General features: G+C 45.5%; 1 protein-coding gene across 3 annotated transcripts in view; it reads right to left on the bottom strand.

Annotated features, from left to right (window-relative positions):
- DOCK3 (dedicator of cytokinesis 3) overlaps window positions 1–14,248 on the bottom strand; it is a 1,203,328-nt gene that overhangs the window by 898,120 nt on the left and 290,960 nt on the right. The gene's annotated exons all lie outside the window — the stretch shown is intronic.

Raw genomic sequence — 14,248 nt, 5'->3', positions numbered from 1 at the left:
AACAGTGATTTGGCTCAGGTCGTCTGACTCATCACCCTTGAAAACCATCTCCAGAACTGGTATCTCCCCAACATCCTCATTAGTAAACACGGAAGCAAAAGAATTAATTTAGTCTTTCTGCAATGGCCTTATCTTCCCTAAGAGCCCCTTTAACCCCTCGATCATCTAACGGTCCAACAGACTCCCTCACAGGTTTCTTGCTTCAGATATATTTTAAAAAGTTTTTATTATGAGTTTTGGCCTGTATGGCCAACTTCATTTCAAATTCTCTCTTCACCTGTCTTATCAATGTTTTACACTTAACTTTACAATGCTTACGCTTTATCCTATTTTCTTCAGATGGATCCTTCTTCAAATTTCTGAAGGATGTTCTTTTGGCTAAAATAACCTCTTTCACCTCACCTTTTAACCATGCCAGTAATAATTTTCCTTTCTTCCACCTTTCTTAATGCATGGAATACATCTGGACTACACATCTAGGATTGTATTTTTAAACAATGTCGATGCCTGTTGAACACTTTTTACCTTTGCAACTGCACCTTTCAGTTTTTTTGTAACTATTTTCCTCATTTTATCAAAATTTCCCTTTTGAAAATTTAGTGTTAGAGCTGTAGATTTACTTACTGTCCCCCCTTCCAGTTACCTCTCTCACCAAATCCTGTGTTCCACTAAGAATTAAATCTAAAATAACTCCCTCTCTTGTTGGTTCTTGAACCAATTGCTCCATGAAGCAGTCATTTATGACATCTAGGAACTTTATGTCTCTAGCATGTCCTGGTTACATTTATCCAGTCAATATTAGGGTAATTGAAATCTTCCATTATTACTGCACTGCCAAATTTGTTAGCTTCCCTGATTTCTCTTAGCATTTCATGATCTGTCTGACCATTTTGTCCAGGTGGACGGTAGTATACTCCTATCACTATACTCTTACCCAACACACATAGGATTTTTACTCATATAGATTTTACTGGGCATTTAGTCTCTTGTATGATCTTTATACTGTTGGACTCTATACCCTCCCGGACAAGTGCCACACCCCCACCGAGTTGATCCTCCCTATCATTGCAATTTAATTTGTCCCCTGATACAGCACTGTCCCATTGGTTATTCTCCTTCCACCAAATCTCTGTGATGCCAATTATGTCAATCTCATCATTTATTGCTATATAACTCTCCCATCTTACTTCTTAGACTTCTGGCATTGGCATAAAGACATTTCAAAGTGTGTTTTTGTTTGTATTAACAACCTGCTTTTCAGTTCTTAGGGATAATTTGGAAATATTTAGCTCAGGTGATTTTATTTACATATAGGCACACGGACTACGTTTGCTTTTATTGGAACCTCTCTGTTGGGATGCCCTAACTCTCCTGTTTCATTAACATCCTTCAAGGATACATTCCTCCGAACCATGCTCTGCTGAGTGACTGTCGGCTTTCCCCCTTGTTCTAGTTTAAAAGCTGCTCTATCTCCTTTTTAAAAGTTAGTGCCAGCAGCTTGGTTCCAACTCTGGTCAAGGTGGAGCCCATCCTTTTGGAAAAGTCTCCCCCCCTTCCCCAAGGTTTCCCCAGTTTCTTACAAAACTGAATCCCTCTTTCCTTACACCATCATCTCATCCATGCATTGAAACTCTGGAGCTCTACCTGCCTCTGGGGACCTGGAACAGGAAGCATTTCAGAGAATGTTACCCTGGAGGTTCTGGATTTCAGCTTTCTATTTAAGAGCCTAAATACTAGGCTTCCAGAAAGCTGAAATCCAGAACCTCCAGGGCAGAATTCTCTGAAATGCTTCCTGTTCCACGTGCAGGTCCCCAGAGGCAGGCAAAGCTCCAGAGTTTCAATGCGTGGATGAGATGATGGTGTAAAGAACATGTGACACTCGATACAAAAGAATGGGAGGCACCCCTCTTGCTGCTGGACTGCTGCCTTCATCTTAAATTTGTTCAATTCCTAGTTACGTTTTAGGTTGCTATGGGAATAGGAATGCATACAATAAAGATCCTTTAAATGTATTAGTGTATTAAATATTTATCTGGTAATGATCTACAAGGTAATGATTAAACTCTTGATAAGGCTTGGGGAATTTCTGAATTTAAGTTAAACACCCGTGCAGCTGTTTAAAAGTTACCATTTACATGGCTGGATTTTGCTCAGACAAAACGGGGCCCCATTTTTTTTGCAGCTGAAATCAATCTGAGGGAGCACTATCCTGAAAACTTACTGTAGCACTAACTGGGCAATGGATGAAATCTTCGTGGTTGTAAGAGAGGAAATCTTCCCCAAGAGGAATTAAACTGCTGCTTCTTCAAAGTTATAAAGAGGTCCATTCGGATATTCACATCATCTCAAAGCTCACTTGAAGTCTTCAAAATCCACAGATACTTTCTCTTTTTATCAATAAGAATCATGTATATTCCAATGTTGCTTCAGGAACCTAGACTATGTATGATTGGTCTGGGTAGACTATACTCTGGCTCTAACTTTGTTTTTCCTCCAGTTCCTTCTATCTCCTCCCTGCCTGGAAGTACTGTCTGAAGTTCAGGACTATGCCCCACCCCATCCCATTTCACATCCATTTCTTCACTTCTCAGGCCTGGAAACCCAGCCTGTCCCTTTCCCAGGACTCTTTGCTATTTTGAAATTATTTCTCCTTCTAGAATCCTGTCCATTCCTACTCTTACCCCTTGGAGTTTCTTACCACTCTCTCTAGAGCCCCAAGAATACAAAATACAGACTATCACAAAGGCCTAAGTTAAAACAATACAAAAAAGATTATTCTTAAATAAAATCGCTATGGCTAGAGAACTGAGGTCCAACCCATAAGAAAATATCTTCCCACTCCTTTGAAACTTTTTGGATGACAGATTTATTCATTTATTACACATTTTTATATTCCACTTGGAATAAACATTAAAAAAAAACTAATCATACAAACAATGCAATGCAAACAAGACATAATTCAATAAAATAAAACAGATTGAAGATGATGTGATGTGGATACAAAGTGACATAAATACTTCATTCTAACTAGTAAAGTGCATCACACTAATTCAATACACTTAAAAACCTTATTCTCTATTGCTCACGAATAAGGGGTAGGGCTATAACTCAGAACTGTTTACATTTCTCCTCACACAAATAATAGTAACCATTGGGCATTCACCAAAACCCTGCACTTACATAGCTCATTTCTCTAATTATATCTGACTGCTTACCTGGTTTTACTTTTTTTTTTTAACATCAAATTATAATTTGGAAAATGTGCTATAGAGCAAAACTAGAGTAGAAGGCTTAGGAAAGCTACAGAGCAAAACTAGAGCAGAAGATTTAGGAAAGCCACAGAGCAAAACTAGAGCAGAAGGATTTGGGAAGCCACAGAGCAATCAAGAGGCATGGGGCCAAGCAGAGAGCCAAGTAGACCAATGTCAAGGCTCTGAGCATAACCAGAGGCCCTGCTGAGTCATGGGATCACAGTAGCTATGACTGGAGAGAGGGGATAAGAGCAGCTCACTGAGGGCCTCTGGTTGTTGGGATGCTGCATAACATGCAGAATCACAACAGTACTCCCCCTCTTAAACACACCTTCCCCAGGTCCCACTGGGAAGGAGGACTAGAGTTTTTGAAGCGTGTGACTAGACTGCACCCCTCCTGGGGTACCTGGACTTGGCTGCATCCCTCCTGGAGTTGCAGGGCTGAGCTGGAACTGGACTCCTTCCAGGGGTTGCAGGGTTGAGCGTGAACTGTGCCCCTCCGGGAGTTGCAGGGCTAGAACAGCAGGGTTAGAGTTCTCTTTAGAGGTTAAGAGCAAGGTCTAGGTGCTGGGTACTAGATCCTTTTCAGGCAAAAGGGGTTTACTCAAGAGCAAAACTGAAAATCTGAGGTGGAGTGTAACATGGGATTTGATCTTGGGAAAAAGTCTGTTTCAAAATTAGGCTCTGGGTAGATAGTTGCTCTGGTTAGCTGAGACTCTACTACAAGATCAGGGTGCTCCATCTCATCTGCTGGTAAAGGTGCATAACCCAATGGTGTGGATTAACCTGTCTGAATGCTAAGAAATAACATATTTGTAACAAAATCAACGTACAAAAAAAATTACATTAGGTTGCTGAGGTGACTCCCTAAAAAAAGCAAGAACATATTTTATCCCTACCCTAACAAACTTATAATATAACAGAAAATATTTTATCCCTACCCTAACAAACTTATAAATATCAAATTAATATCGCTATTTTTGTCATATTTATTTATTCATATAATACATATTTTATTTCTTGACAAAATTAGATTCTTGCTGTAATGCAAGATGCGAGGTATTTTCATTTGCTCCCCTTAAAAACAACTCTTGGAATGGATGAGAAACAAGAGAGGGGGAAAGAGAGGTAAGGAGAACATAAATAGGAGGGGTAAAGGCAGACAGAGGAGCAAATAAAGTTAGAGAGAGAGGAGGAAGGGGAAGGCAGTGAGATGAGAAGAGGAAGAAATGAGTATTAGGAATGGCAACTGGCAGATCTGCTGCTTTCTCCTTAGCCCACCGAGGGTCACTAAGCAAAAACAAAGGTGGAGACCTGGTGCTGAATCAACTGTGAGAACCAGTGATCCCATCCTGAGGGAATTGGATTGGTCCTTCAGACTGAAAAACATGTTGCTGGGAGACAGAGATATTGTTTCCAGCAATGAAGGGTTGCTTAGCCATGCTGCAGAACCTTGATACAGAAATCACATGAGAAATGAAATGGTAATTGGAGTTGGCTTTTCCTATATGGTGGTGTGTGTTACCCAAGATTAAAATTAAAAATACCTGGAACTTTTTTTTTACTTGTATGTGTTATAACCCACACTCAAAGATAGCTTGCAGGCCTTGTGCTGAAAAGAAACTGTATACTTGTGTTATTCTGAAAGGGCTATGTTTCTTTACACTCAGTATGAGAACCTGACAGGAAGAGTAGGGGGTTTGAAGAGATGGAGTGAAAATAGAAAGACAAGGAAGAGGAGGAGGAGGAAAAGAAGAAAGTGATGGTAGGATGTAGAATGAAATAGGAGAAAGGAAGCTAGGGAAGAAAGCAAAAAGTAGCTGGTATCATTTCTTTGGATGCTTAAAGATATTGTAATGTAGCAAGACGGCAGGAAAAAAAAAAACAATTGGCCCATCCAGTCTACCCAGTTCTCTCTGCCTCTAGTATTAAAGATATACCCCAGCTGCCAGCCATGGAGCATAACCACTTGTAAAATTTCATTAGCTTACTTGACAGCTTGTTTCATTAGTAATTAGTCAGAATGTTGCCATCTCAGGTTGTTTCATCTGACTGTACTTGTCACAGTGACTTAATGATATCATGTCAAAGCTGTTCTGCATGCACAGTATAAAGCAGTTTAAGTGCATCAGAACAACTTGAGAAATTAAGTATGAAATAACCCAGTCTCAGTAATTAAATCATATTTGTGGAAAATATGTTAAAACACATAAAACAGAGATTAAAAATATAACATTTTAACAGTTCTGCTGGATTGCAGTGATAGCTCTTTAAATAGTTTACTTTGTGCCTCCAAAATCCCATGAGACATTAGTTGCTGTAGTAACATTGCTTCGGTTCTCCAATGACAGCATAAGTAGCATAAAACCCACACAGATTTTTAATGCAGATATCACAGCTGCAGTGACTGCCATACGTTTTATTGATCTTGCTTTTCAGACTGTGCATACTGTCAAAGATGGCTTCAAAAAAGTGCTGGAGATGGAGACTATTGCTGGGATGTTGGCTTCCCTAGATGCCTGAGATGGTAATTCTAAATGCCTGTAAAGTGCAGAAATGTCTTCTTCCTTACCAGATCTTCAAAAGTAATACCAACAAGAAAACAATTTTTGCCTTGTATACAGCAATTGCACATTAATTATATCACTGTACGTGGTGAGCTAAATTTCTTTATACCTCAAAGGTAGCATAAAATCAATCTAGGAACAACTTAAGTTTCTTATTTTTCAATGCAGTTTGCTTCTAGTATGCAGGATTTTTCTGAAGCTTTCAGTCAGCACATATTTAGAAATAAATATGTGGTACAAGTGAAATGAATATCAAAGGGCCCTATTTACTCAGCATTTTTCCCATAGAAAAAAATGGGAGAAAATCTTTAGTAATCAGGTTGCAAAGTTAGAGATGGGATCAGGGTTGCTTTGTTTTGTATATTAAGCATGTAACTCACTTCTAGCGTCGCAGCTCATGTGAATAATACATTCATCCTGAAAAGCAGGAAAATAATAAGGATGTGCATACTCAAAATTCATTTTGTGTTATTTTATCAGTTCATTTAATTTATTGTGGAATTTTATGCACATAAAATCATATTCATGCACATAAAATACCAACATGAATGAAAATGAATACACACAACTAGAAAATACCATTTTATTTTTCCTCATACTATATAGCCAATTTATAGAAACTTACCTTCCCAATATCTATTATGTGTGCCACAGAATGGGAAATGTTAGCTTTAGAAAAATGCCAGTATATGATACATTGTTTTAATGACTTTTTTCTTTCATCAATGCCCACACGTTATTTTTACTCATTTTTATTGAAAAACCTACTCACCACTACCATAACGCTTTCCAGGAGTACTAATTCAAGTAAAGTGTTTTGATAAATTATATATATATATATATGCCCTTGGGCGTATCCTCCTTTGCTCTCACAGCTGATGCATCACTCTAAATTCTGGCAAGATTCACAATCCCACCGATGGACCAAGGCAAACTTATAGAGGGAAAAATGCAAAGTGGCAACTTGTAGGATGAGAGGCCCAGGCATCATAACCTAATCTTCCTCAGGAAGAATGTAATTTTGGAGGAAAAGGGCAGGAGGCAGCAGTGAGATGGGGAGTCCTAAAGGGTGCCCTAGGCGTCCCACTTCACCCCCCCCCCCCCCCCCATCATCTTCATTCCACTCCTCTCTCTTCATGTCTGACCCAGCCCACGGTGATAATGAAAATACGTTAGCGTGAAACCTGTGAGCAAGCATTGAGTATACAAGCCCTGAAGCAGCCAGACCCCCTCAAGAAGCTTCCTGTTGCTAAGGAAACTGATCTGAAGTGGTGTGCAAATACATATTCAAAAGTAGAAGACTAACCATTGGGGTGAAAGAATATGCCCAATTCTGAAACAGCTCAAGAACTCTCTTGTTCTGCCCAGTGCTCAACCTGCAGAGATTTCCAAAGTTAAGCCAAAACGTAAATCTTCGACTTCTATTACATGCAAAGAGCTTGTCCATTTGAAGTTTAAGTTCCAGGGGGTAATGAAAAAGGGGATTGCAAATTTTGGGCTTTGATGAACTTCTATATAAGACTCAATCTTTCCACAGGGCACCACGACCACAGCAGCAGCTATCAGCTTCCCTACATACTTATTGTTGGAATCAGTCTACAGTGGCCTACAAAGTAGGGAATGCAATACGATCAGCTAATACCACAGCTATTCCAATTACTCTATTCTAGGTGATACTATTCTATCTGGAGAGAAATGACTGGGTGGATATGCACCTTATGGTACTAGTTCAAGGGAGTCAGATAAATTGCATCCTGATCAAAACAATGTTCTCAAGCACTAATGTTATCTTGTCCCACATTATTTCCAGACAAGACATGGGTAAAATGTAGACAGAACTCAAAGAAAGCACAGTTGCTTACCTGTAACAAGTGTTCTCCTAAGACAGCAGGATGTTAGCCCTCGCAATTGGGTGACACCATCCGAAGGAGCCCGGCATGGAAAACTTTTGTCAAAGTTTCTAGAAGCTTTGACCAGTAGACTGAGCATGTCCAGCCTGCTACTATCTGCACGTCCACGCGAGGTCCCCCTTCAGTCTCGTGACATAGCAAAAACACAAGTGAAAAATATAAAACAACAAACCATAAGGAGAACCCAACTCCATGGGGAGGCAGCCGGTATTCCTGAGGACTAACATCCTGCTGTCCTAGGAGAACACCTGTTATAGGTAAGCAACTGTGCTTTCTACTAGGACAAGCAGGATTGTAGTCCTCACATGTGGGTGAATACCAAGCTCCAGACTGTCCCTGTGAACAGGAAAGACCAACAATGACCGAACAAAGTGCCAACGGGCCCAACACAACTGTGGCGCTGTAGGTTAGCAGGGGACTGTCTGGTTCTCATGGAAGCACAAAGAGTTGGGTTCAGGTCTGGAATAGGTTGCGCAGGACGGCTTGCCCAAAGGTGCTGTCCTGATGCCCATCTTTGTCCAAGCAGTAGTAGACCGCAAACATGTGAAGAGAGCTCCAGGTTGCGAGCTGGCAGATTTAGAAAAAGGGGACTGCACGCAAATGCACCACCGACATCACCATAGCCCGCACAGAGTGAGCCTTCAATTTGCCGGCTAGTGGGAGGCCTGCCTGTGCATAGCAAAAGGTGATACAATCCACCAGCAGGTCGACAGGGTGTCCTTACCCACCGCCACTCCCAGCCTGTTGGCATCAAAAGACACGAAGAGCTGGGTGGACTGTCTGTGGCCCGTAGTACGATCCAGGTAGAAAGCCAAGGCTCTTTTACAGTCCAAAGTATGAAGAGCCCGTTCTCCCGGGTGGGAATAAGGCCTCGGAAAGAAGGTGGGCAAAACGATGGACTGATTTTGGTGGAAATCAGTCATGACCTTGGGCAGAAACTTAGGATGCGTACAGAGGACCACACAATCGTGGAAGAACTTCGTGTATGGTGCCTATGTAACTAGAGGCTGAAGCTCACTGATCCTAGGAGCCAACGAGATCACCACCAGAAACAGAACTTTCCAGGTGAGGAACTTCAGGTCGCAGGACTGCAGTGGCTCAAAAAAAGGTCACATGAGTTGTTCTAGGACATCGTTGAAGTCCCAGGATGCAACTGGAGGCTGCAGAGTGGGTTTCAGCTGGAGGAGGCCGCCGCATGAAATGGCCCACTAACAGCTGGACCAAAGCGGGCGTGCCGGCAACACCTCGGTGGTACGTGCTAACAGCGCTGAAATGCACCCTGACTGAGCGGGTCTAAAGCCCAAACTCTGACAGATGCCACAGGTAGTCCAACAGCCAGAGATGGGGTCATGAAAAAGAATACAAATATGACCAGCACACCAGATGGAAAATCTTTTCCACTTCAAGCTGTAGGACTTCCTGATGGAAGGCTTTCGAGATGCTACCAGTACCTGGGAGACACAGTCCAGGAGCTGCAAAGACTGGAGGACTACGCGCTCAGAGGTTCAGATGGTGCAGAGTAACCTGATTCTGTGAGATAAGGCCGGGCGCCTTCCCCAGCCGAATGGGTGCCCACACCGACAGGTCCTGCGGCAGCGGACACCAGACTTGTCGGGGCCAGGCAGGCGCCACAAGTATCATGGTCCCTCTGTCCTGCTGAAGCTTCAGCAAAGTCCTCAGGAGGAGCGGAAGCGAGGGGTATGCATACAGCAGGCCTGACCCCCAGTGGAGGGAGAAGGCATTGCAGGCCGGATGGCTGTCCCCTGACACTAGGGAGCAATCTTGTGGTTGCTCGGGAAGGCGAAGAGATCCACATCCAGCGTGCCCCATTGGCGAAACAGCTCAGCCGCCACCTCCGGGTTGAGGTACCACTCTTGTGGCTGGAAGGAGCAGCTCAAGCAGTGTGCCAGCACGTTAAGTTGGCCCAGCAGGTAGTTCACTCGTAGCGACATTCCATAGGAAAGGGTCCAGGAGCAGACCTGTACCCCCTCGTGGCAGAGGAGGAACAAACTCGTGCAGCCCTGCTTGTTGATATACCACATCGCAACCTGGTTGTCCGTCTGAATTAGGCCAACCTTGGACGACAACAGGTCTCTGAATGCCCAGAGTGTACCAAATCACTTGAAGCTCCAGGGAGTTTATCTGAGAACGGGCTTTGGAGGCAGTCCAGAGACCTTGCCTGTGGATACCATTCACATGGGTTCCCCACACCTGAGGGGAAGCATCGGTGGTGAGAATCACTTGAGGCGAAGAGGGCTGGATGGGAAGTCCTTTCTCCAGGTTGGAGAGATCTTCCCACCAGGACAGAGATACTATGAGAGGGTCCGTGACTAGGACGGGTGCCTCGAGTTCCTGGGAAGCCTGCTGCCACTGCCTCATGCAGAGGCAGGCCAGAGGGGTCACATGAACGGAGGCCGCCATGTGACCCAGCAGGCGGAGCAGAAGGTGATCTGGCACCCTCAAGCTGTTCCAGACAAGGGTAGCCAATGAGGCAAGGGCGACTGCCTGGTCTCGGGGCAAAAAAACTTTCGCTTGCACCGTGTCCAACCTGGCACCTATGAAGTCCAGCTGAGGAGATGGGCCCAAAAAACAGGAAGGAAGTCGGTCTTGCAAAGCCGTGAGGAATATAAAACAAAGAAGCCAAAGTCCTCAGAAGTATTTTATTAAAGAGGCAATATTCCAGTAAATGCCAGATTCAAGGCCTGAGTTTCGCCCGACCACGGGCTGTTTCAGGGGCTGTTCATGACAGATTTTGTCAATTGCCAGGAAACAGTACAGTTATCTCATACCTATCTCATCCAGTAATGCAAAATCATTAAAAAAAAAGGAAGATTTCCAATTTGTTTATGAAGACACTTTAAAAATTGCGTAACGCAGGTATATTCAAAATTGAGCGAAATTGCTCCAGGTAACACAGTGTTGTGCTTTAAAACCAATTTTGAATATACCTGCTGATGGCAAGGGACCAGTTCCACCATGCCCGACATGAGGAGGGCAGCGAGTTCTGTCTGAAGTATGACCTGGTGGGCGGACGAACCCCAGGAATGGACATGGGGGAGAGGTCTCTGGGAGCCGACTGAAGTTGAGACGGTACCCCTGATGAATGACAGTAAGGACCCATTGGTCCGACGTGATCTTTTCCCAGCAAATGGGTGAAGCTCGAGAACCTGCCTCCAACTTGGGGGATTCGATGTCAGGGGTACAGTCAACTGATCTTCGCTTCCTCGCTGCTGGGGAGCCGGCTGGGATCTAGGCGCTCGCTGTTGGCGAGGACAGCTCCTGTAACCAATGCTTGGCGTACAAGCCTGGGAGGCTGGAGGATAATACTTCCTCTGCCAATAAAAAGGCTTCCGGGAGCCTGGTCTGGAGGATTTCCTGGCCAAGGACGAGCCTTCAGAGGCACTAGCGGACAGCTGTTGAAGGGTATCATGATGGTCCTTCAATTGTGCTACCGCATCCCGGACCTTATCCCCAAACAGGCTTTCACCTATGCAGGGGAGGTTGGCTAGTCTATTCTAGACCTATGGCCAGAGGTCTGAGACTCAAAGTCATGCCATTCTTCTGGTGCCGATGCCCACCGCTGCCATGCGGGCCACCGTCTCGAAAACATCATAGGTGGAACGTGCCTCATGCTTTCTCGCTTTGAGACCCAGCAGGGTAATGGCTGAAAGGGCCGCTTGCTGCTGTTGAGGCAGGCCCTCTGCAAAGTCCTGGACCCATTTCCAGAGACTGCGGTTATATTGGGTCACAAAGTTGGTAGGAGTCGATGCGGGCCATCAGCTTGGCACCCTGAAAGGCTTTTCTGCCCAGGGCATCGAGATCCCTGTGCCCATGACCCAGAGGGGCGGAGGCATGGGTGCAGGAGCGCCGGGCCATTTTTAAGGTAGACTCCACAACCGACTGGTGAGGGAGGTGCTGCTCATCAAACCCCATGGCCTGCTGCACCAAGTAGGTGGTGTCGGCCTTCCTATTGATGGGGGAAACGGAAATGGGGTGCTCCCACATGCAGAGGAGGAGGTCTTTAAAAATATTGTGGATAGGCACTGCCATGATCTCCTTAGTAGCGTTGACGAACTGGAGTACTTACAGCATTTTATGTCACGCATCCTCCTCTGTGAGCAGCTGAAGGGAATGGCTTCAGCCATAACCAACAAACCCCGCAAATGACAAGTCCTCGGGAGGAGACCGGCGCCGTTTCTCCGGAGGGGAGGGCTCCGAGAGGGGTTTGTCTGAAAAATCCAAGGATGAGTCCGCGGAGTCATCACCCCAAGGGTCGTAAGGCTTTTCTTCCTCACTGGGACCAGGATGCCGTGGGAGAGGTCCGTGATGGGTATCAACCCTGGGCTCCGATGGCTTAGGAGACCTCGAGGGCACTGAAGGCATCGACAGTTTCCCTGGAATCGAGGGACTGAGGCCTTGGTAGGCCGGAAGGACCTGGCAAGACTCAGGGAACCTTGGTCTGGGAAACATGGTACCGACCGTATCTTCTTCCTCAGAGGACCTGAGAATTGGGACTGCTCCGGAGGGAGGCATCAGTGGCTGCTGGTGACAGAGGGTCCTTCGGGCACCGGCTGCATAGGAAGGGTGCCCAGGAGGATGTGCTGACACTCCACCAGGGGTGCTAGCATCAAGGGTGGAGGCTCGGGCATCGATGTGGGGACTGGTGGCACCAGCAGCTCAAAGCTCTGGAGAGCCTTGAGCACCGTGGATTGCACCCTGTGGTTCAGCTCCTCCTGAAAGTCCTGGGTGGTGAGGACTGATGGAGGATGTCGAGACGTCACCAGCTCTTCCTCAGTGGCATGGTGCCCAGCACTGGTGTCAGTGGGGAATGCAGAGGACTACCAGGGGCATCGGAGGATGGGGTCTTCCAATGGCCGGTGTTGCTTTGATGGCAGCTCGGCAGTCACAGGTGCCGCTCTAGAACTGGAGCTATGTGTCAACGGCGACCGTGGCAATGTTTGCAAGATTTCTTGCGGTGCTTGGCCCGTCTTTCCCCGGCACTGAGGAAGCAGACGATCCTGATGTCTGGGAGACCGGTGAGACCAACAAGGATCTATCACTGTCCCCTCAATCCTTGGAAGTACTGGCGAGAGGCACAGCTAGGGGAAGCATGTCTGAGGGTTCCCCGCAACCTCTGGGTGTTGATGAAACAGATGCGGGAATACGCAGAGCAGACTTAGGGGCCCCGAAAAGTTTCTCCATTTATCAAGGCGCACCTGACCCCCCCCCCCTTTGGGAGTCATCTAGTCACACAGACTGCACCCACAGACGTCATGCGCGGCCCCCAGGCAGAAGATACAGACCTCATGCGTATCCGTGACAGACATGGTTTACGGGCACTGGGGGCACAGACGAAAACCGGTCAACGCCATGACAAAGAACCTGGCGTGTGGTTGATGACCGGAGGTCACCTTGAGGCAAGAGTCGGGAATAGACAGCAAAGTTGAGCAAAAATTGTAAAGAAAAACCTACCACATTGTGGGTGCACCGATCGCTAAGGGGGACCCGGCGAGAAGAGCACAGAAACCTGAATTTTATTAAGGAAAAACAGGAAAAAAACGTGGAGCTCCACGACCATGAGGCAACTGCGCCACGGAAAAGAAGAGACTGAAGGGGGACCTTTTGTGGACATGCGGATAGCAGCAGGCTGGGCATGCTCAGTCTGCTGGCCAAAGCTTCTAGAAACTTTTACAAAAGGTTTCCGTGCCATGTTCCATCAGATGATATCACTCACATGTGAGGACTACCATCCTGCTTGTCTTAGGAGAAAGAAATAAACTGATGGATGGATGAGTTTATTTGCAATACTGATGGCTTTAGCATAACCCACTAGCTCATCACTGGGAATGGTTCTTGTTTGTACAGGCCCAATGGGGTGAATGCCTCAGAAAATGGTTTACATATAGTCGATGATATTCAGGCACCAGTGAAATGTGGTAAGTGAATATGGCTGAGGCAGTTGCCATGGTGATAAGAAGGCTCCAACAAGTTAGGCTTCACTGCCAGAGCCTGTGGCAGACGAGGTCATACAGCTGGAATATAATGATCAAAAACAGGGGTAGAAGCCAGGGACAACTTGAATCATGGCTATCAACTTCCTGCCTCCTTTCTCCAGTGACAGTTCAGCATAGTGAATGATCAGCCCATTCTTCAGCTTCTCAGAACCTTCCTCTCTTGAACTTGATGGGAATGGGGGCACAGTTTGGGCTACTAACAATCTTTGATGGATTGAATAGGGCAGGACTAAAGAAAGGTAATGGGAAGCAGAATGGATTGGATTGACCAAGACAGTGAGGAGAGCTAGATGGCCTTTCCAAGCAACATGTGCATGGGTCTGGCTTCTACCAGTACTCTAGCCGAAGCGAAAGTAAGAATGCCCCACTTAAGCTCAACTTGATAGCTAAAATAAGTCACTGTATGCTCCTTAGCATTTTAGGTTATGTTTAGAAGAAGTGATTTTAAATAATTCTAAGTGATGATATGCTGTAATCATATTACTCAACTATAAAATTTCTGTCAT

This window comes from Rhinatrema bivittatum, chromosome 4 (assembly GCF_901001135.1).
Source record: "Rhinatrema bivittatum chromosome 4, aRhiBiv1.1, whole genome shotgun sequence".
Classification (NCBI taxonomy): domain Eukaryota; kingdom Metazoa; phylum Chordata; class Amphibia; order Gymnophiona; family Rhinatrematidae; genus Rhinatrema; species Rhinatrema bivittatum.
The sequence above is the reverse complement of the archived record's forward strand: the minus strand, read 5'-3'. Positions and strand labels throughout refer to the sequence as shown.